The 23,523-nt window shown below is 33.6% G+C and overlaps 1 protein-coding gene across 7 annotated transcripts in view; it reads right to left on the reverse strand.

The window, feature by feature from the left end:
• Positions 1-23,523, reverse strand: part of LRBA (LPS responsive beige-like anchor protein) — a 676,054-nt gene that overhangs the window by 365,484 nt on the left and 287,047 nt on the right. The gene's annotated exons all lie outside the window — the stretch shown is intronic.

Here is a 23,523-nt window from a genome sequence, read left to right on the forward strand (position 1 = left end):
TATGCATGAATTTGTGTTTCTGACTATGCTGTGCCTGCATGCTGGAAGTTACTATTATAAGTAAGTTCTCTCTCCCTTCTCTCTGCCCCTGTTCAAACAGTGAGAGTCTATGAAGTTATGAAGTTATGAGTTATGAAGCCAAGGTAGGGGTATTATGTTTTAAATTGACGTATGTGATATATCTTGATCAGTACTATTTAAAACATATAAAAAACAAAAGTAAATAGTGTAAAGATACAGAAAACAATATACACAACAAAATAAAATGGCTCCCAAAACATTACTTCTAATGTTGTAACTTCTCATGAAAAAAAAAATCAAAGATCTTCAATGTAAAAAGAGTACGAACTACAATCATGACTACTCAAACTTCTAATAATCACATCTCATCACATCACCTGTGGGCTATAAGAGTACAAAGGGAGTGTAATGATAGAAAAAAAATGAGGGAAAAAAGGAAAGAAGAATGTATGAGAAAATAGGGGAAAATGAAATAAGAGAAAAGAAGAAAGCAAGAAGTGAAGTTACGTTGTGAAATGTTTGCACTATTTCAAAAATAAGAGAGCTGTTCTGGAACTATCAAAACAACTAAATATCCACCGCCACCATCACCACACCACTCCCAAATAAACACCATTTTCTTTGCCTCCAACTCAGGTGGTAAATGAAAAGCAAGAGGATAAAGAGTAAGGATCACTTATTAGTGAGTCTATAACAAGACAAACTTTAAAGAACTTATTCTCCTCTTTACCTCTGACTTCTCAAACTGCCTCCCTGAAAATTAGAAAAGGCAAAGTGGATCCCAAAAGGGAGCTAGAGTAATACATTCAATTTTTATCTACAAATCTCTCTAATGCTGATGAGTAAAAAGATATGACATCTTCATTTTACATAATAACTAAAATAGAATATAGTTAAATGAACACACTTTGCAAAATAAATTATTTACCTTTGATTTAAATATTGTACATTTTATAATCCCCAACTTTAGTCTATGAATTTTAAACAGAATAATAAAAATAAAAAAAAAAGATTTGGTACACTAACCTATGGCACATAATATTGTATCTCTTAAAATGGCTAACTGGACTTGGAACAACAATAAACACTAAGCTCTTCAGTACCTTTTATAAGCTAAAACTGGTAAGAACGGAAATCGGATCTTCTTAAGTATGCAGTGTCAAGGTTTACTGGCTATTTTAGATAATGTATTTTCACATTTTCACTTGGTAAAAAACTTACATGGCATGAACATTTAAATATCTGTATAAAAAAGTGTAAAAACCTTCATAATATAAACTGTGAAAATTTCAAACATGTGTAATGGCATAAAACAAAATAAATTTTTAAATAATACTACTATTAAGAATTAAAATAATTAGCCAAGAGGGGAAATACACTGAAATTTAGCATAGTGATATTATGTATGAAAACTGTATTTTCAAGTTAAAAAAATCTTCTGAAACATATTCATACTTCTGAATAATGATAGCAGCTTATATTTTAATGATTTTCAGATCTATTCAGAGCTTTCCAATGCCAGAATCCTATTTCAAATTCTCCTCATATCATAAGAATGTCAATCTTGCTTTCTGAATGTAACTAATCCAACTTATTTTTCAATTGTGTTATTTTGATAACATCTTTTATATTTCTTCTCCTAAGTAATTCCTTAATTTTAATGTGTTGCAGCCTATTCAAACCCTATCCACACCTCTCCATTGTTCTTTGGGTGATCCTAAATTTCAATTCTTCAGAAACTGTGATCTTCACCAACAATACCACTAGAAAAATACTGGTATCCAAAAGATAGGCCTATGTTTCTGGGAGAACTTTGGAATAATTTAAAGATTTTCCAGTTTCCCAAAGGCAAACCATCCATTTTCTGTATCTTTTTAATTCCTGGATTCACTTCATTGTCAATTTGCAATGTACATTCAAGCTATGTAGAATGATGGTCATAATATATAATCTGTTTATCCAACTGCATACCATAGTTTAGACTAGAGACAGTCTTCATCTCCATAGTGCTTTTTCCCCCATGCTGTCCAGATTGTTTAAATAATTTTGAGACATTATAGATCTCATTTAAAAGGGTCTGTATGTTCACGGGCTCGATGCTATCAGCATGATGTCATCATTGTTATCATCATCACTCCTGCCTCCACCTAAGCATTGACTTGCTATGACTAAGCATTTACATATTGCTTTAAGGTTTGCAAGTGTTTTACAAATATTATTTCATTTTATTCTCACAGCAAACCCAGGAGGTAGGTGCTATTATTATCTTCATTTAACAAATGAAGAAACTGAGGCAGACAAGGGTTAAGTGATTTGCTAAAGGAATACACAGCTAGTTAACTGCCGGATACTAGTTTTGAACTTAGGTCATCCTGATTACAAATACAATATCCTGTCTACTGTGATACCTAGTTGCAATGTTTATATATCATAAGTCTTAAAGTACTATGTAGATACTATTATTATTTAAGGATGAATATGGGAGGATAAGAAACAGAAGAAAATCAAAAAGATAAGCAGGATTGTAAAATTACAAACTTTTCACTCTCAAGAAGAGCATTACTATCATGCTTAGATGCTAATATCACAGGCCTGATATGCTTATAAGAGAACAATAAGAAAAAGCAAATGGATTAGATCAAATTTATAAAAGTCTGCTTCAAGCAACTAAATCATAGGAGTACTGAGGGATTAATTCACAAGGAATTTGAAAGAGGGGAATTGGTACGTCCATGGGAAAAAATGATGGACCTACTTTTAGTGTTTTACTGCTTTAGTTAAGTCTTGTTAAGACAATATCCAACAGTGCTTATGGGTTCTTATTATAAAAAAGTATTTGATTCAAAAGAAAAAAATACAGCCTTAAACACTCTATTTGTATAACCTTTGTACCATCCAACCAAATCATTAGAAATTTATTAAATGATATAACATCAGTGATAAAGCCTTCATTAATGACCCATCATTATCAACATTAAGCAAGCATACAAAATAGTAGATGCATGACTACCAAAGGTCTTTGCCAATGCAATGGAAGCAATCAACCACAAAGTCCACATTGAAGGGCAAATTCCTATGGATTATGAAGTCATTCAAATGCTCTTGCCTATGATAATATCTTTCTGGTTGCAACGAATCTCAAAACATCATGAACTTCCTAGAAGACATAGGTAACTGCTCAAAATAATTTTACCTGACATGTTACATTTGAAAAACCAAAGTAGCTATAGAATCTTTGTTGCCTAAATTATGATTTGCAATTGGATGGATATAGAGCTTGTCCATCAGTGTGCATTTCTAGGATACACAGTACAATTAAACAATAAGTTAGACTCAGAATCAAATAGGAAGAGGATAGCACATTGGATTGCCTTCAGGAAACTGCAAAGCTCCTTTAATGAACACACTTCTCTTTCACACAAAGGATCATCTTTATAATACAAACATTCTACTTGTGGTATAATACAACATGGGATGTAACAGTCTCCAAAGAACTGAAAACAAGTGTCATACAGAAAGAAATGGGAAGGCACATAGTGGGTGTGAGCAAGCCAGAATATAAAATCAGTAAGTAGTAAAACATGACATAAGGAAAATGCAGGATCCAAACAGAAAATAGATGGGAACAATGAATAACAAAAAGATGGTCCTAAGTGTTCTGCTGCTATCCTCATGAGATCAAAATAAAGAGAAGCAAAGTTCTAGCATGTTGGGTTCAGTGAACTTGTATGAAGACATGAGCAAAAGTTGCACAGGATGGCAACTCTTGGATAGTGGTGCAATATACGTCACTGGAAGAACTAACAAAATAGAAGAAATGTCATTACCCAGGTTTTACAAACTGTTAGAGTATTTGAATAAGGATGGGTAGGAATTGGATGAGATATTCTTCAAGGTTCTGTCCTGGCCTCTTTTCACTTCTCTATCTGCATTTTTCTCGCTTGAGGATCTCATCAGCTCCCACAAATTCAATTACCATTTATGCAGATGGCACAGAGTTGTATATCCAGCCCTAATGTCTCTCCTGAATATCTCTCCTGAATTCCAGTCTTGGATTACCAATGACTTACTGGACACTTAAATGTTCCCAAAGCATTTCAAACTCGTATGTCCCAAATGGAATTCATTACATTCTTGCCTCCTATTCTTCTTCCAAACTTGCCTATTTCTATCTTGATGGTATCCTGAGTCAGCAAGAATCACAAACTTGTAGTCATTCTTGATTCATCCCTTTCTTTTATTACCCATATTCAATCAGCTACCAAGTCTTGTGTATTCTACCTTTAAAACATCTTTTGCATTCATCCCCATCTCTGAATTCACACTGCTTCAGCACCAATTTTCATCCTATTCATCTCTTGCCTTGCATATAGCAGACATAACATGTTTGTTGAAATGAACTGAATTAAATAAACTCTTGTTTGTATTGTTAATTTCTACATACATTTCTCATAAATTTTCAACAAATGGAATGGTGAATATTTAAAATTAAACTTGAAAATTCCTGTGTTTCAACTCTTTAAAACTGTGAAATACGTTATGTGTCAACTATTTATACAATCCTATTATTCTTTTAGTATACTTCAAATCATTATTCTTCAAGTCCATGAGCACATTAGATTATATAACACAATTCACAATTACACAAACTGCAGCTACACTGACCTAGATGGCATCTGAATGGAACTGAACTGGAATACTAGACTACAATATAAATCAATAAAGTAGAAAAGGGAAAGGTTATGAAAAACAACAGTTAATAATACATGTTCAGCTACAGAAACTCATGAAAACAGATATTTAAATCATGACCAAAAAAAAAAAAAAGAAAAATAACACAGAAGGAAAAATAAAGTATCTGGTTTTAGGGTATAATCACATCTGATTGTAGGGTATTACTACAACCATGTTAAATAATTATTATTAAGGTACACACACACACACACACACACACACACACACACACACTTTTAGATATAACCAAAGTATATCTGCTTGAGAATTGTTAAAGAATAACATAGTGCTAAGGTATATGAGGACCACCAGACAGAACTAGTAGAAATGAGACCTTTCAGACACCATTATTAACCATAAGCAGTATACTTCATCTTTAATGGAGGGTTGTAACTGAGGGTTCACTTATTTCTGGAAGCAGGTATCACAGCAGATCTCACAAAGCAACAGAGGTGCATCATCTAAGGATCTTTTTCACATTAAGAATCCTATTAGAAAGAAAACACTAAAAGGTAATTGAATTTCCCTCAGTTATCTTCATCTCTGTCAGCTCCTGCTACAATAACTTACTCTCCAGAGCAGAGATAACTCAATTCTGTCCAGCAAGCATATGTTATGAATCTCCAAAGCAAACTTGTCTAAATCATTCTGGTGTTCTATCAAGGTTGGCTGTGGATATGAACTCTGACAGAAAGCAAACAAATTTATTTTTATCTTTTCAATAATTCACTTCTTCATGCTTTGATGGAAGATCCAGGAGACAAATATATGGTTTCTAGTCATTCTTTGTTATGAAGGCCAGCTAAAATTGCTTTGTCTAAGACAAAAAGAGTTAGTAACTGCTCAGAAACACACAAAGCAAATGATACTTGTCGATTAATTGGCTAATTATATAAAATTTCCACTAATTTACAAAATTAGAGTTTGAGTAAAATATTTTAACATACAATTATGTTATAGTTTAAATAAGATGTTAGTATATTTGGTTTAATTAGTTTGCAAACTACTCACAAAGCATAAATGATACACAGTGCTCTAACTTTACTCTATTCTAACCTTTCCATAGTTTTCATTTTTTAAAGAAAAATTAAAATCCTACTGTGAAAGAAAATAATACATAGCACTTTGAAGTTTTAAAGAACTTTTTATATGTTATCTCATTTGATTCTCACAACAACACTGTGAGCAGATGCTTATATATATTATTCCCATTTTACAGATGAAGAGACTGTGGCTGAGAAAAGTTAAGTAATTTGCCAAGGAGTGACACAGCTCATAATTATGTGCATCAAGATATGAAATCAGGTCCTGACTCCAGGTCCAGCACTCTATCAACTGACAATAGTTTACAAATGAAATGTCTATTTTTCCCACCTTGGCTGTATTCTATTTTAATACCTTTTGTATTATCTAACAAGAATGGGAGGAGGGAGAGAGAATTAACTAAAAATGATGGCCATGATTTTCTTAATCCAGGGTTGGAATCTACAGAATTCCAAAACAGAATAGTACAAATAAATAAAAAAAAATGTTAATATTGAGAAATTCAACATTTACCTCATGGAAAAATAATTATGATCGCTAACTCCTAAAAATTGCTACCTTACTCTGATGCAGTGAATTAAATACAACAGAGAACTTTTAGATAAGCAGAGTATAATCTTTATCAGTAAAAAGTTTTTACCTAATATATAGTATTCTAATATTACACAGTTTGGACTGACTGCCCATTGACTTTTTAAGTTCATTTGAACTGGGAAATTTTAATATATAAAAAAATACTTCTGTTTTGGGGATTTCAGAAATTTGTCTTCTGGAAGAAATCAGTGCTAGTAGTTTGCAATGCTAACATATCCACTTTGCAAATGATGAAAAGCCATGCCATAGGGCTCTACTGTTGTTCTCATACTCCATCCCTGATATGAGACAAATAGAGCAGGCAAATGTCTTATCCTCATGATCTTCATTTGCCTTATTGCTACAGAAGATCAACACACAGGCAACAAGAGAAAAATCTAGGAATTGTGGATTACTTTGCTAAGAAAAAAAGGAAAAAGAAAATCAGAAATAACAGGTGGGAAGAAATTAAAAAACAAAAGTTCCTTGAAAAATCTAAAAAACTGCATCACTCAGTGTTCCAAATGATCTGTTTAACTGGGTCAGCTGCAGAATCCATACTGTCCATAAAAGTTCTAGGAAATCTTGGATTTCCTTAGGTTTTCTCTCTGTTAGGCCATTAGTTAACCTGAAGAACTACTTACAAGTAAATTACTTTGAAACTAAACAAGGCAATGAAGAGTTAATGCTATACTTCCCATAGCAATCTATCTTCATGGGTCAACAACTGGGGAAGTGGAAGAGTGCAGATACAAACTCGTTAGCGAGAGGAAAGAATATCTAATTTATTAGAAGAGGTATAATTCAGCTATATTTGAGTTTCTGAATTGGTACAGTATGTAAGCTTAGTTAAAGCATGGTGTTAATTACGCCATGGTTAGAGACTCTATTCTTGGGCTACTTCACAAAGAAAAAAAGATGTTCTTCTATTACCTTTGGCATAAAATAACCTGCAGACACCAATTACACAAAAAACTAGTCTCATGGAAATCATGCAAGCAAGCAGAAACCAATCAGCACATTCTTTGCTATGAGGAAAATTACCTCGACCATTGAATATGATGAAATACAGAAAAACATGGAAAAATCTACATGAACTGACACAGAGTAAAGTAAGCAGACTCAAGAAAATAATGTAACACACACAATAACCAAAGTAATATAAATGGAAAGAATAACAATCATAAAACAATCAATCAAAAGTAAATGGTCCACAATAACAAGGATGTGCTCTGAGATCTAGTGACACTGGCCTCTTTGCTATTTCTCACTCAAGATCTTCCGTCCCCATACTCTGTGCTCTTAACTGGCTATTTCTCATGCCTAAAGCACTGTCCTTCCTCCACTCTACCCATATCCTAGCTGAACACTTACTTATTCAAGAAGTCTTGCCCACAATTCCTGAATACTATTAATGTTCTATGTTGATTAACTCCAACATATTCTGAATATAGTTTGTGTATATGCAGCAATGAGCATACAGCCTCCCCCATCAGACTGTGCCTTTCTTCAGAATATAGACATGGTTTTTTTTTACCTTTCTTTTAAAATTTTGAATATTTTGCACAAAGATCATTTTTTGCTGATTTTTAATCTTCTTTTGTTTTTTTTTTCCCTTAAAAATGAGCACTGTTACATGAAACAGTTTTCTGGTAGAGGTGAGAGAGAGAGATACTGGGAAAATTTTTGACAATGTGTAAACAAAAGGTATTAGTAAAAATTTATTTTAAGAAAAGACAATGGGTCCTATATTGGGACTCCGCAGAGCTCAAACTCTTTCCATGACTCCTTATTGCCAACCAAACAAGAGGCATCCAAGGGCTTACACAATCTGGTTTCAAAACATCTTTCTTCTTATTTCACATTTCTATTCTAGTTAAGTTGTTCTAATCATTCTCAGAAGATTTTGTCTTCCTACCTCCATCTCTCTGCTGATGCTATTCCCAATGCATGGAAAGCCATTCCTCAATATCTCTAAATGTTGAAATCTTACCTATTATCCTTTAAGGCATTCCAAAATGCCACTTTTTATGAAGACTTCCTTAGATCTCACCAGCTAGAATTCCATTCTTCCTCCTCCAGACATTTTTTATTTTTTTAATGCACTTGTCACATTCTTCCCAATATTATTGATATGTTTGTACACAGTCTCATCTCCCTTATGTTATTTTTTAAAGGGGCAAACTCAGAAGCTCCCACATGACAGAGACTTTGGCTTACTTAGCAACTAGCATGGGCCCTTATACATAATACATAATGAATAAATGTTTATGAAATTGTTGAACATTGTAAGAAATTGCCTTTGTAATTGACGTTCAGCCTTCATAGATGTGAACATGAACATGGAACACAATGCTGGCAAATATCCACCACCAAATAAACCTTGGACAATTTCTTTCTGGATAAACCAATGTCCAAGATAACTAGAACAAACATAAGCTTCACTAAAGCTAGAAAACAGTCTGTAGAAAACTTGATATTTTTTTTTCAAAGACTAGAAAAACTCTCAGTCCTGCCATCGATTTTTTTCCTGTCAGTTTCTCTGAGTATATGGTTCCTAGAACTCAGGATACATACTGAATATTGTCACCAAAAACAAAACAAAACAAAACAACCAAGAATAAAGCTAGGCATTTATTTTCAAAGAAGTAGGATCCAGGGGCAGGTAAGTGGCACAGTGGATAGAGCACCAGCCCTGGAGTCAGAAGGACCTGTGTTCAAATGCAGTCTCAGATACATAACACCAGCTGTGTGACTCTGGATAAGTCACTTAACCCCAACTGTCTCACAAAAAAAAAAAAAAGTAGGATCCACTGTAACAGTTATGCTAGGAAGTGCATGTGTAGAGGATGGAAAAGAATGAATAAATAGCTGCCTTACAATATGTAAAAGCAGAGTAAGCACAAGGAAAACAAATTTTTTTTTTGATAGCTGTATTTCAAGATAATTGATTTCCTTTGTATTTCAATTAATATTACTGTATGTATTTAAAACATTATTCTGAGAAGAAATCCATGGGTTTCATCAGCCTGCCTAAGAGGCCTATGACACAAAAAATGTTAAGTACTGCCATAAAATCACAATGAAGGATGGGTTTTCAGGAATGCTGTAATGGACAAAATGTGAGACACAACAACAAGAGAAAAATTAAACTCAATGAACTTGTTCCTTTAAAATTAAGAATAGACAGAGAAACTCTAACTTATAACTCTAACTACCAAGAAAAGAAAAATTCTGTATAAACAAAGCAATTTCTGTCTAAGAAACATCCCAGTGTTTTGTGAATTTATTTAAATGAAAAAAATACACATACAGACGCATGTGTGTATATGTATATACATGCATCTAGATAGAAATGTATAGGTGTATGTTATATATTTAAATAATCATTGTAGGAAAGAATGTTTTCTACTTTTGATTCTTCAATAACACTCTGTAAGGTGAAATAACAGCCTTATAAGCTATTAAAATAGAAAAAAAGAATACATAACAATGATTTCCATTTCCTTATCTCCTATTCCCTATTTGAAGGCAAGTGATCATCTGACTTTCAACCCTACTCAAAGGTTAGGAAAGAACTCTGAATCTGAATCAGATAATCTCAGTCTCTGTCCTCACAGATTTTTTTGCACTTTCGGTAACACTAGCAATTTTGAACTCTTGGATAAATACTCCCTCCTTTGATTTTCATGATATTACTGTTGCCTAATTCACATTAAACCCAGGTATATCTATTCTCTTCTCAGTCTCTCTTAATAAATCATAATCAATCTTCTTCACCAGGACTCAGTTCAGAAACCACTTTTTGTTGCTCTCCAGACCTTCTCCAAAGAAGATATTATGGGTACCTATAGATTACAAAGTCTAAGAGAACAGAATGATGTTAGGCCATCCCTGAACCAGAAACCCTTCTATAATATATCCCCAATAAATCTCAGCTTACAGATTTGTAAGGAAGGGAAATCCATTACCTATTGAAGTTACCCATCATTCTCAGCTTCTCTATATTCATTGATAAAGAAATTCAGAGTAGGGTTAGTGTGCTAATTACTGAGGGTAGCAGGAAAAAATATAAAGTACACACTTTATGCAGCTAAGCTTAGACAGTGTAAAAAATAAAGGAAGTAAAAAAAATTGTGAGGAAGAACACTCAGAATGGGAATAGCATGAGAAAAGACAAAGAAACAAGCAATGCATGTAGCATAGTTTGGCTAAAAATTAGGGGTACAAGAAGTGTTTACAGAATATAATACAATGAAAACAGTTGAGGGAGAACAAACAAAAGATATAGACCTAAACAGAACATCTGCTTCAAAGAATAAATAATAGAAACAACTTATAATTATCTGAAAGATAATGATAATTAAAAAATAACATACCAAAATTTCTGGAATGAGGCTAGTCATCAGAAGAAAAATTATATACTTAAAACATACATTAGAAAACTAGAAAGTAAAGGATTAAATGACTAATGTATATTGAAAATTAAAAACCTAACAAATTAGCCATAAGGAATCACAAAGGAGGAAATATTGAAAATTAGAGAAGAAATAAGATTAATTAGAAAGCATAATGATAGAGAAAACTAAAAGCTGATTCTTTAGAAAGACTAAAATAATTAATAAATCTTTAGCCAACCCAATTAAATAGAAGAGGGTAGAAAATCAAGTAAACAAAATAAAAAATGAAAAAAGTTAAAGTACAACAAAATCAACAGAAAAAACTACAATGGATAGGCATAAGCTACCAAAACTAAGGATCCACATAAAATAGAGGAATATTTCAGAAATACAAAATATCCAAATTAACAGAAATCATAAATAATCTAATCTCAGAAAAAGGAATAAAAACAGCAATAAGTGCCGTATAAGAGAAGGAAAGAGGAAAAGTCTTTATCCTGATAAATGTTCAGGGAATCTTATCAAACTTTTAAAGAAAAAGTAATATCAATAATACATAAATTATTTTTAAAAATTATAAAAGTACTCAATCGGAGTCCCTTTTTTTTTGGAATAAATTTAGTCCTACTAATAAAATCAAGGAAGCATAAAGCCCAGAAGGAGAATATGTGATCAATATTATGAAAAAATAATAATTCAAAAATTATACATAATATTCTATCAAATACAATACAATGATGCATCCAAGAAATCATTCATTATGACCAAATTAGATTTGTACTAGGAATGAAAGGATAGTTCAACATGAAGAAAAATACAACCAACATAATTAATCATGCCAAAAAAAAAATTCAAAACAACATGAATCACTCAATTGATAAATCATTTATAAATTGCAACATTTACTCATGCTATTAAAAAAAAAATATCTACCAGCTATACACTTAAAGGGATCTTCTTAAAAACTGACGTAAAAGTACATAAAACCAAAAATAATCATTTTATGCAATAGGGACACAAGGAAATGCAAGAGCAAAGTAAGGATACTCCCTTGTCTAGCTACAATTTGATAAAGTTCTGGAAATGCTATTAAAGTAGTAGGACAAAACAAAGTAAAAATAAAGATAAATGAAGAGGTAACAGAACTATCCCTAATTGCTGATGACATGATAATTTACTGAAAAACTCCTAGGGAATCAGCAAAGAAACTGATTGAGACAATTTAACAAAATTTGAGGGTACAAAATAAACTTTAAGAAACCGAATGCATTTCAATTTTAAAACAAAATTAAAGGGGCAATAACAGAAAAAGAAATGCCATTCAAAATAACAACAAAATGTATAAGATATATAGGAGTCTATCTAAAGAAGCACATTAAATACTTGCAAAGATTTGATTACAAAATAATCCTTAATAAAGGGAAAAAAAACCTCAAATGATTGGAGTAACATGCAGTGTTTATGTCTGGGCTGTTTCAATATGATAAATATAACAATATTATCAAAGTTAATCTGCTATTTTAGTGCTATACCAATTAAACTACAAAAAGGATACTTTACAGTGCGAGATCAAACAGTAACAAAATTTATTTAGAGGAACAAAATATCCAGAATAAAAAAATAAGAAAAAAAAAGGCAGGAATGAAGAGTACCAACCTCAAACTATGTTATAAAACAACAATAATCTTGTTATTAATAATATAGTAATAAAAACCAGTATCTTATACCAGTTGAATTTTTTTAAAGAAACAAATCAATAAAACACTAGGCAGAAATTATGAAAACAAACAATGGTACACAAAAATCTAAAAATATGAAGCACCTAGGAAAGAATGCCCTATTTGACAAAAACAGACAGGAAAAAAACGGGAGGTCAGGCAAAACCCAGACTTAGATCAATGTTACACCATATTCCACAATAAACTACAAAAATATACAACAAGAAAATAAAAATTATGCCATAAAAAAATTACAAGAGGAACAAATCATAGTGTTTTCACAGCTATTAGTAGAACAATTACAGTTGCACCTTGAAGTACAGCTACAAACAGCGAGAGGAACCTTGAGGTATCGGTAGCTGTACCTTCAGCTGGTAGGATCTATACCTTGAGGTACCCTGAGGTAACTGTTGCACAGTACAACTGTAATTCATCTAATAGTTGTCAAAGTTCTATGATTTGTTTCTCTTATAATTTTATGATACAGTTTTTAATTTTCTTATTTCACAAAACTGTATAGGAGGCAGCAACAAGAAACATTCCAAAGAAAAGAAGAGCAAGAAAGCAAAATGGCTGTCTGATAAGGTTTTGCAAATAGCTAAGAAAAGCAAAAGGTAAAGGGAGAAAGGGAAAGATATACCCAACTGAATGCAGAATTCCAAAAAACAGCAAAGAGACACAACAAGGTTTTCTTAAATGAGCAATGCAAAAAAAAAAAATAGAAGATGGCAATAGAGGCAGAGATCACTTCAAGAAAATTAGAAATACCAAGGGAAGGTTTCACGTAAAAATGGGCATAATAAAAGGAAAAAAATGGTAGGGATTTAACAGAAGCAGAAGAGATTAAGAAGAAGTGGCAATAATACACAAAAAGAACTATAAAAGAAAGATCTTAACATCACAGATAACCATGATGGTATGGTTACTGACCTAGAGTCAGACATCGTGAAGAATGAAGTCAAGTGGGCCTGAGGAAGCACAGCTAACAACAAGTGACAGGATTCTACCTGAGCTATATAAAAACCTAAAAGACGATGCTGTTAAAGTGCTGCACTCAATATGCCAGCAAATTTGGAAAACACAACAGTGAATACGGGATTGGAAAAGATCAGTTTACAACACAATCCTAAAGAAGGGCAAAGCCAACAAACATTCAAATTACCGTACAAGTGCACTCATTTTCACATGCCACCAAGGTTATGCTTAAGATTCTCAAAGCTAGGCTTCAGTAAACTGAGAATTACCAGAAGAGCAATCTGGTTTTCAAAGGCTCAAAGACTCTTTAGAGGAATTAGAGACCAAATCACTAACATTCCTTGGATTATGGAGAAAGTAAGGGAGTTCCAGAAAAACATCTACTTATGCTTCACTGACTACACTAAAGTATCTGACTCTGTGGATCACAACAAAATGTGGCAAGTACTCAAAGAGATGAGAGTACCAGATCATCTTACTTGTCTCCTGAGGAACCTGAATGTGGACCAAGAAGTAACAGTCAGAACTGAACATGGAACAACTAATTGGCATAAGACTGGAAAAGGAATATGACAAAGCTGTATACCATCACCTTATTTAACTTACATGCAAAGTACATCATGTGAGATTTTGATGAATCAAAAGCTAGAATTAAAGTTGCTGGCAGATATATCAACAATCTCAGATATGCAGACGATACCACTCTGATGACAGAAGGTGAAAAGGAATTTAGAAGCCTCTTGATGATGGTGAAAGAAGCCAATATAAAAGCTGGCTTAAAGCTTAACAATTAAAAAAAAAACTAAGATGTTGGCAACTGATCCCATCACTTCCTTGCAAACAGAGGAAGAAGAAAAGGAAACAGTGTCAGATTTTATATTCTTGGGCTCAAAAATAACTGTAGATGGTGACTGCAAGCCTTGAGATTAAGAGACATTTGTTCCTTACCAAATCTAGACAGCATACTAAAAAGCAGAGACATCTCCTTGCCAACAAAGGTCTGTACAGTGAAAGCTATGATTTTTCCAGTAGTCATGTTGGCAGAAGAAGCCTATAAGGAAAGCTGAGCACCACAGAATCAATATTTTCAAACTGGGATGCTAGAGAAGATTTTTGAGAACGCCTTGGACAGTCAATCAGTCAATACTTAAAGAAATTAATTCAGGTTATTCATTGGAAGGTCAAATACTGAAGCTGAAGTTTAATATTCTGGCCACATAATGAGAAAATGGGATTCATGGGAAAAGACCCTGATGTTGGGAAAGACTGAAGGCAAAAGAAAAATGGGAAAGAAGAGAATGAGATGGACAGATACTATCATGGAAACAACAAACATGAACTTAGATTTCGAGAGAGAGTGGAAGAGAAAAGAGCCTGGCATCCATGGGGTCACAAAGAGTCAAATACAATTAAGAGACTGAACAACTACTAAAGTATATGAATTATTAACCAAATAAGGAAGCAGCAATTAGAAATGAAAAAAAATTTTTTGATTACATGAAAGTAAAAGCTGTTACACAAACAGAAATATTGTACCTAAGACAAGAAGGGAAGCAATTTACTTGAAAGAAATCTTTGTATCGAAATACTCGGATAAACTTTTGGTAGATACACAGACAACTAACAGAAAGGCCTAAGACTAAAAACCATTCCTCAATAGAACTGTGAACTATTAACAACTATATGAAAGAATGTTGCAAATCACTAATAATTAGAGAAAGGCAAATCAAAACAACCATGCATGCACCAAAGTAGAAAAGATACCAAAGAGAGGAATAGTCAATATTGGAGGAGTTCGGGAAAGGTAGATAAATTCATACACTATTGGTGGAAATGTGAATAGGTACAATCATTCTGGAAAGCAATTTGGAATTAGGCAAATAACACACAAGGATAGTCACTGACAAAAAGAAAGGATCACTATACATATCAAAACACTTATAAGCAGAAATGTTTATGGTAGCAAAGAATTGGAAATAAAGTAGATGCCCATCCACTGGGTAATGATTGTGATACAAGAATTTTTTGGGAAATTATTGTGCTATAACCAAAGATGAAGATGAGGAACAGAGAGGAACAAAGAAGATCCTACATGAACTGATACAACATGAAGTAACTGAGCCCCCCAAAACAATACATACAATGGCTACAACAATGTAAACAGAAAAAACCACCATAAAAAATAAAAATTAATACTGCAAAATTGCAAACCACAAGCTTGATCCCAAAGAAGAAATATGAAAGGAAACCTACCCTCCTCCATTCTTTTGCAGAGGCAGGGTATCCAGAGGTGTGAAAAACTGCATGCTTTTTCTGATTTCTTTTTCTCTTTTCATAATTTGTTGTTGTTGTTTTTGTTAAAAAGGATAATTCTCAGGGAGAAAGGAAGGGGAGGGATACAGTAGACAATATGGGCAATGTTAAAAACAAAATAAAATCTATTTATATGAGTAAAATCAATTTTTAAAAATGTATGGGGAGAGAGTAATGCATGATCAGCTTTGCAAAGACAGGTTAGAGATGCTGTAGAGTTTTAGATGTCAAGAAGAGAAGTTTGTAGTTGGGGGAAAAAAAGCCACTAAAGCTCCTTGAGTATAAGAAGAATAAGGAATACCTGGGATACAAGATCATTAACCTGGCACACATGGGGAGATTGCCAATCCGAAGGCACAGAGGTGTTGGTAGATGCAATGTACCACCCAGACAACCAGTTTTAGAGAGATCCATGAGCTAAGAAGCTAGGTGCTAGAATACCAATGAGGACATTATTACACTACTCAAAGTGAGAGGTGATCACATAGAAACTGGATATTCAAAAAAATTCAACATTCCTTTAACCAACATGGTCATAAACTTATACAAACTTAGCAAGGTTAATGCTAAGACTTCAGACCCAATCTGTCATCAGGCCTATACCTTACAACATTCTGTCTATAGGAAGTACCAGGGTTTACACACTGCTGGCACAGATTTCAAGAACCCAACATGATCCAAGAAACACTTGTCACAATTCAGCATTTCACACGGAGTTTAGTAGAGATTTATTAGTTTGTATCTTCCTCTTACACCCACTTTCTTTGTATCTTCACATCTATCACTCATAATTTAAGAATCAACTAGATTGCATGTTAAAAGGCATTTAACAGAGAATGCTACACATGAAAATCTCCTGAAATATAAGACTAGATGATAATGGCAAACCATACTTCCTGACTAAAAGAGTAAAAATCAGCAAAGATTCTGAAATCTTTGATAAAATGGTGTGGTCATTAAATTTTCTTCTTTCATTTACAGTCATCCTTCTATGATACATAAATTTATACCAGGAAGTTCTAGGATAAACAGTTCTGCAAAAAGAGACTGTCCTCCCAGTAATCACCAGTATGGTGTGAAGACCTCTGGATTTGGAACCACAGGATTCACATCCCATCTTCATTATGGTCTGTGCCCTGGAAAAGTGATTTGACCTCTTTGGGTCATACACAGTGTTTCATCTATCAAATGAAAGACTGGGACAAAATGGCCTCGAAGGTTTCTTCCAATTGGTAATCTATCATACTAAGATTCTATGATCAAGGTGTGAATTATGTCAAGGTGTCATATTCTGTATCTAAACATTTATATATTGTTGGAAATAACCTCTGGTGCCCAAATAGGCACAGTAAGTTAGACAGATTCAGGATGAGTGAAGCAATTGAAACCTTTTATACACTGCCTGCAGGAAGCAGGTGTGGAACTTGAGAGGAGCACACACACCCTACAGAAGGGAGAACAAACCTTATATTGCTATTCTGGCCGCAAGTTCCTCCTAGCTGACTTTCACTGGTAGAAGTCATCACAGGTCACAGACTTCCCAAAATGTCCACCTCATGTTCCCCTTGGTATATTTTTCCCCCTTCTTCATATATTGTATGTTCAAAAAGTGGCTTCTTAACCGTACCCAGAGGTGGAGAAGCTAGTATTCATGAGCCTATTAAGCATGTGCACTCCAAGTAAAGCTTAACCTTTGTCCTACTTCCAGCCTCTTTAATCAAACAACCAGTTTCACTTAGTGTTAGCTGGTTCTTGAAACTCCCCAACCACAGCTATTTCTTATTTGGAAATATAATTTCTTACTTCTCACATATATGGAGAACAGAGGAACATCCAAAGCTACGTATCATCAGGAATATGCTAATCAACTTAAGAAAACAAAAATCTTTATTTATTAAAATATCAAAAATAAAACAAAAACAAGTTTGCTCCAGACCTTACTGTAGCCAAGACAATGTATATACTAACATTAAGATTCAAATTTCTGCTTGAGCTATAAAGTAAACCATGCACAGTTTATTACTGCAAAACCTTGGTCTATAAAACAGGACTGAATAAGAATTAAAACTGAGAGGAAGTGTTGAGTTTTATGCATGAGAAAGCATAGCTGAACAGAAAATGGCAACAAATTTTATAGTAGCTGGAAATACTAGATTTAATTACTGAAGAGAAATCATGCAAAGAAGGTGGTTGCTGAACATGATTTACAACCATTGTAAAGTCACGAGAGGTTATTAAGAAATTGACAAGAGCCAGTGGTAAAAAGAAACCCAGATTTCAAGAATGAACAGATAAAGAAGATCACAGTAATTTTCTTAAAATAATGAAATAGATTTATGATAATACCTGTTCAACAAAATACAAAGACTACTACTAAAATAAGTTGGTATTTGAGGAAAGGTAAAATAAAATTTAATGTTAAAGAAGTAATCTATTATTAATAATACAGACAAGCTAAATAAAAGGATTAATGACTTTCACTGGAAACCAAATGAATAGAATCGCCGCAGGCAGGCTTTTCCCTCACATAGCTTCCATGACTTCTAAGCAAATTCTTTGTTCTACAAACCCAAGATGAACTGTGTTTTTAAGAAACATGATATCCAATACTGAGATCAAAAACTTGCTCTGGGGCAGCTAGGTGGCACAATGCATACAGCTCCAGCCTTGGAGTCAGGAGAACCTGAGTTCAAATCTGCCCTCTGATACTTGACACTTAACTAGCTGTGTGACCCTGGGCAAGTCACTTAACCCCAACTGCCTCACCAAAAAGCAAAACAAAACAAAAAAACTTGCTCTGTTAGAAACCAACATCCATGATAACTGTTAATAAGGCCCAGTCTGTCTTAACTGTATTCGGATCCCCCCTTTGTATTTTTTAAATTAATTTATTTTGATTTATCAAAAATCACTTCCATAAGCTTTTGGATTTTAAATTTTCCTCCCCTCCCTTGCGCCAAGACAGCCACAGTCTAATACAGGCTACACATATACATTCCTATTAAACATATTTTCACATTAGTCATGTTGTAAGGAAGAATTAGAACCAATAGGAGGATCCACAAGAAAGAGAAAACAAAACAGAAGAAAAAAATAGCAAATAGTATGCTTCAATCTGCATTCAAACTCCATAGTTCTTTCTTCTTTATGGATAGCATTTTCCATCATGAGAGGAGATGTCTGAGATCCCTGCATTGCTGAGAAGGGTTGTCTATCAACGTTAGTCATCACACAATGCGGCTATTACTGTGTACAACGTTCTCCTGGTTCTGTTCACTTCACTCAGCATCAATCCATACAAGTCTTTCCAAGTTTTTCTGAAGTATACCCGCTCATCATTTCTTATAGCACAATAGTATTCCATTTCATTCATATACCACAACTTGTTCAGCCATCCCCCAATGGATGGGCACCCTCTCAATTTCCAATTCTTTGCCACCACAAAAAGAGATGCTATAAATAATTTTGTACATGTGGGTCCTTTTGCCATTTGTATGATCTCTTTGGGATACAGCCCAAGAAGTGCTATTGCTGGGTCAAAGGGTGTGCATATTTTTATAATCCTTTGGGCATAGTTCCAAATTGCTCTCCAAAATGGTTGGATCAGTTCACAATTCCACCAACAATGCATCACTGTTCCAATTTTCCTACATCCTCTCCAACATTTATCATTTTCCTGTTTTGTCATGTTGGCCAATCTAATAGGTATGATGTGGTACCTCAGAGGTAATGCAAATTTGATTTGCATTTCTCTAATCAATAGTGATTTAGAGAATTTTTTCATCTGTCTATAGATGGCTTTAACTTCTTCATCTGAGAACTGCCTGTTCATATCCTTTGACCATTTATCAATTGGGGAATGACTTGTATTCTTATAAATTTGACTTAATTCTCTATATATTTTAGAAATGAGGCCCTTATCTGGTTGTAAAAATTCTTTCCCAATTTTCTTTTGGTTGCACTGGTTTGTTTGTGCAAAAACTTTTCAATTTAATGTAATCAAAATTATACATTTTGCATTTCACAAAATTCTCTATCTCCTGTTTGGTCATAAATTCTTCTGTTCTCCATTAATCTGACAGGTGAACTATTCCTTGCTCTCCCAGTTTGCTTATAGTATCAGCCTTTATATCTAAATTATGAACCCATTTTGACTTCATTTTGGTATATAGTGTGAGATTTTGATCTATGCCAAGTTTCTGCCATATTCTTTTCCAATTTTCCCAGCAGTTTTTGTGAAATAGTGAGTTATTATCCCAGAAGCTGGGGTCTATGGGTTTATCAAATAGTAGGTTACTATAGTCATTGACTACTGTGTCTTGCATACCTAACCTATTCCACTGATCCACCACTCTGTTTCTTAGCCAGTACCAAATAGTTTTGATGATTGCTGCTTTATAAAACAATTTAAGATCTGGAATAGCTAGGCCACCTTCCCCTGCCTTTCTTTTCATTAGCTCCCTTGATATTCTGGACCTTTTGTTATTCCAAATGAATCTTCTTCTTATTTTTTCTAGCTCCATAAAATAATTTTTGGTAGTTTGATTGGTATGGCACTGAATAAGCAAATTAGCTTACGTAGAATTGTCATTTTTATTATATTAGCTCAGCCTACTCATGAGCAACTGATGTTTTCCAATTATTTAGATCTGACTTTATTTGTGTGAAGAGTGTTTTGTAATTGTGTTCATAGACATCCTGGGTTTGTTTCAGCAGGTAGACTCCTAAATATTTTATAATGTCTACAGGAACTTTAAATGGAATTTCTCTTTCTATCTCTTGCCGTTGGGCTTTGTTGGTAATATGTAGAAATGCCAACGATTTATGTGGGTTTATTTTATAGTCTGCAACTTTGCTAAAGATGTTTATTATTTCAAGTAGTTTTTTACTTGATTCTCTAGGATTCTCTAAATACATCATCATATCATCTCTAAAGAGTGATAGCTTTGTTTCTTCTTTGCCTATTCTAATATTTTCAATTTCTTTTTCTTCTCTTATTACTAAAACTAATGTTTCCAGTACCATGTTGAACAACAGGGGTGATAATGGGCATCCTTGTTTCACCCCCAATTTTATAAGAAATGCTTCTAGCTTATCCCCGTTACATATGATGCTTGCTGAAGGTTTTAGATAGATGCTATTTATCATTTTAAAGAAGACTCCATTTATTCCTATGCTCTTTAGTATTTTTAATAGGAATGGGTGTTATATTTTGTCAAAAGTTTTTTTCTGCATCTATAGAGATGATCACGTGGTTTGTTAGTTACAGTTGCTTTTCTAAAGATCTCTCTAGAAAGGGAGGAAAAAATGGAGAGGGAGCATAAGAGGATAAAAAGAGGGTAGGGAGAGATGGAGGAAAGAGGAAGGAGAGAATGATGAAGGGAAGAAAGGAGAGAGAAGGAAAGAGAGAGGGACAAGAGAAGGTCAAAAGAGGAAAAAAAGGAGGGAGAAAAGAAGGGAGAGACAGAGAGAGATAAAGAGATAGAGAGCACTTATTAAGCACTCACTATATGCCAAGCATTATGTTAAGGATTAAAGGATAAGCAAAAAAAAAGGCAGCTCCTATACTCAAAAGATAATAAGGAAAGATAATACCTAAGGAGAGCTGGAAAGTGGGTAAATTCTTTAAAATAAACAAAGACTCAGGAAAATTTTATAAAAACACATCTCCTTTAAAAAAAGAACAAAAAATTAACCAAATATAATGATCGCTTTTATTTTATAAAAAGAATTTTTACTTCTCTTATTTCAAAGATGGAATATTAAGTCATACTATGATTTCTATTTCAAGATTATAAAAAGTGAATTATTATATTCCAACAACTGAGACTGAAAGCAACAGTAGCAAAACTAGTATAAAGAAATTACTATCAAGAGGAACTGAAACATATTAAAAAACAAAAAAGAAAATCATTTAGTAATATTCTTACTCAGCACTTGTGTTTGTCAGATGTTACAGTTAAGATAACATTTTAATTCACAGATTATTCTAATTAAAGCACTGTCATTTATTCCTTGCCTGTATCCATATGATCAAGTCTAAAGCATCACACTTCTATCCATTTCTTAAACTATCATTTACAGCTATAAAATTTAAAAAGAGAAGATGTTCGTGTATTGACACCTACTATTATCTGATCAACAAAGCCGTCTCACAAACATATCTTCTCTATAAATCTAAGTAAAAGATGTCATACATATCCCATTCCAGTGATTATCAAGCACTGCACTAAAGAGATATACTACATAGCTCTACAAACTGCCATCAAACCTACAACATAATAAATGAAACAAGCCAGTTACTTTACCTTCACAAATGGTACTGTTACAGAATCTGTTTGCTGGAGGGGGGTAACTAGTTCTAGATGAAGTGCAGATTATTAAACAAAGCACAGCGTGAAACCTAGGTTCAGCACACATGACCTTTATAACATAAGCAGTGTCTAAGAAAAATATGCTTTCATCTTCCTAAGTGTTATTAAAGGACAACACATTTAGTAAAGTGCTAAACACAGCTACATGCCCATATACTTGAAGCTCTACATTTCATAGCATTACGGTTTTATTTTAAATACCGTGACTTTTTAAAATTAGAAACAAGAACACTCACAGAATAAGAAGCAATTCATACATGTAAGCAGAAATAAAGGTTAAAATTAAGCACACAGTAGCTAAATTGTCAGATATACCTTTTATCACAAAAAATTCAGCCACCAAAACTATCTCTGAAAAATATTCCTGTTCAGGGCAGCTAGGTGGCGCAGTGGATAGAGCTTCTGAGTAAACACAACAAATTTGAAAATATGTATTTAAATGCACATGTTGTAAGCTTAATAAATCATGTGGAATAGTGCATCTATTCCATAATAAGCATAAATTCCAAATCAGTAATGAAGAAAACCTATGTTCAAAGCCAGACTTCAAATGTACTAGCAGAGAATGTGTGTGTGTGTCTGTGCATGCACATGTGCACACACTTGCACTAGCATAAATATACTAACTTCACAGTATACCAGACCATTAAGTCAATTATAGTTGATCTGAATATCTAAATTATTAGAGAAGTTTCTAATCCACCCATCAAAAAATATTTATCAAGAACCTACTATGAGCCACAGACAGGGGGAAAAAAAAGGAAAGTCACTACTCTATAGCAGCTTATGCACTTTTCTTCTTCTTTTTTTTTTTTTTACCTGAGGCAATTGGGGTTAAGTGACTTGCCCAGGATTACACAGCTAGAAAGTGTCAAGTATCTGAGGCAGTATTTGAACTCAGGTCCTCCTGACTCCAAGGCCACAGCTCTATCCACTGCACCACCTAGGTGCCCCCACATTTTTCTTTTAATAGTTTTCTAACACAAGGACTCATTCTACTTAAAATCTTAGGTTTTGAAGTTTAGGAATTCATCTAATTTTCCTTTTCACATTATTTCCTTGCTACATTTTTTTTCAGGATCACGAAGTTTTACTTCCTTTTTGGTCAAGAGGCTCACCACTCTCCTGAGAGGCAGCATGGTATAATGGAAAGGTTACTACGTTGGAAGTCAGGAAGTCCTGAGTTCAATATTGTTCCTGAGACTAGCTATGTCAGTCTGATAAGTACTTAACCTCTCCATGACACAGTTTCCTAACTTGGTAGCTACAGTCTCTAAGACTTCTTTTATTTCTAAAACTATAATCCTCTGAGACTTGTTATATACCTCAAAAACCTTTTTTCTCTCCTCATTTTCTCTCTTAACCAACATG

Source organism: Vombatus ursinus, unplaced genomic scaffold, assembly GCF_900497805.2.
Source record: "Vombatus ursinus unplaced genomic scaffold, bare-nosed wombat genome assembly UNPS02014784.1, whole genome shotgun sequence".
NCBI classification, from domain to species: domain Eukaryota; kingdom Metazoa; phylum Chordata; class Mammalia; order Diprotodontia; family Vombatidae; genus Vombatus; species Vombatus ursinus.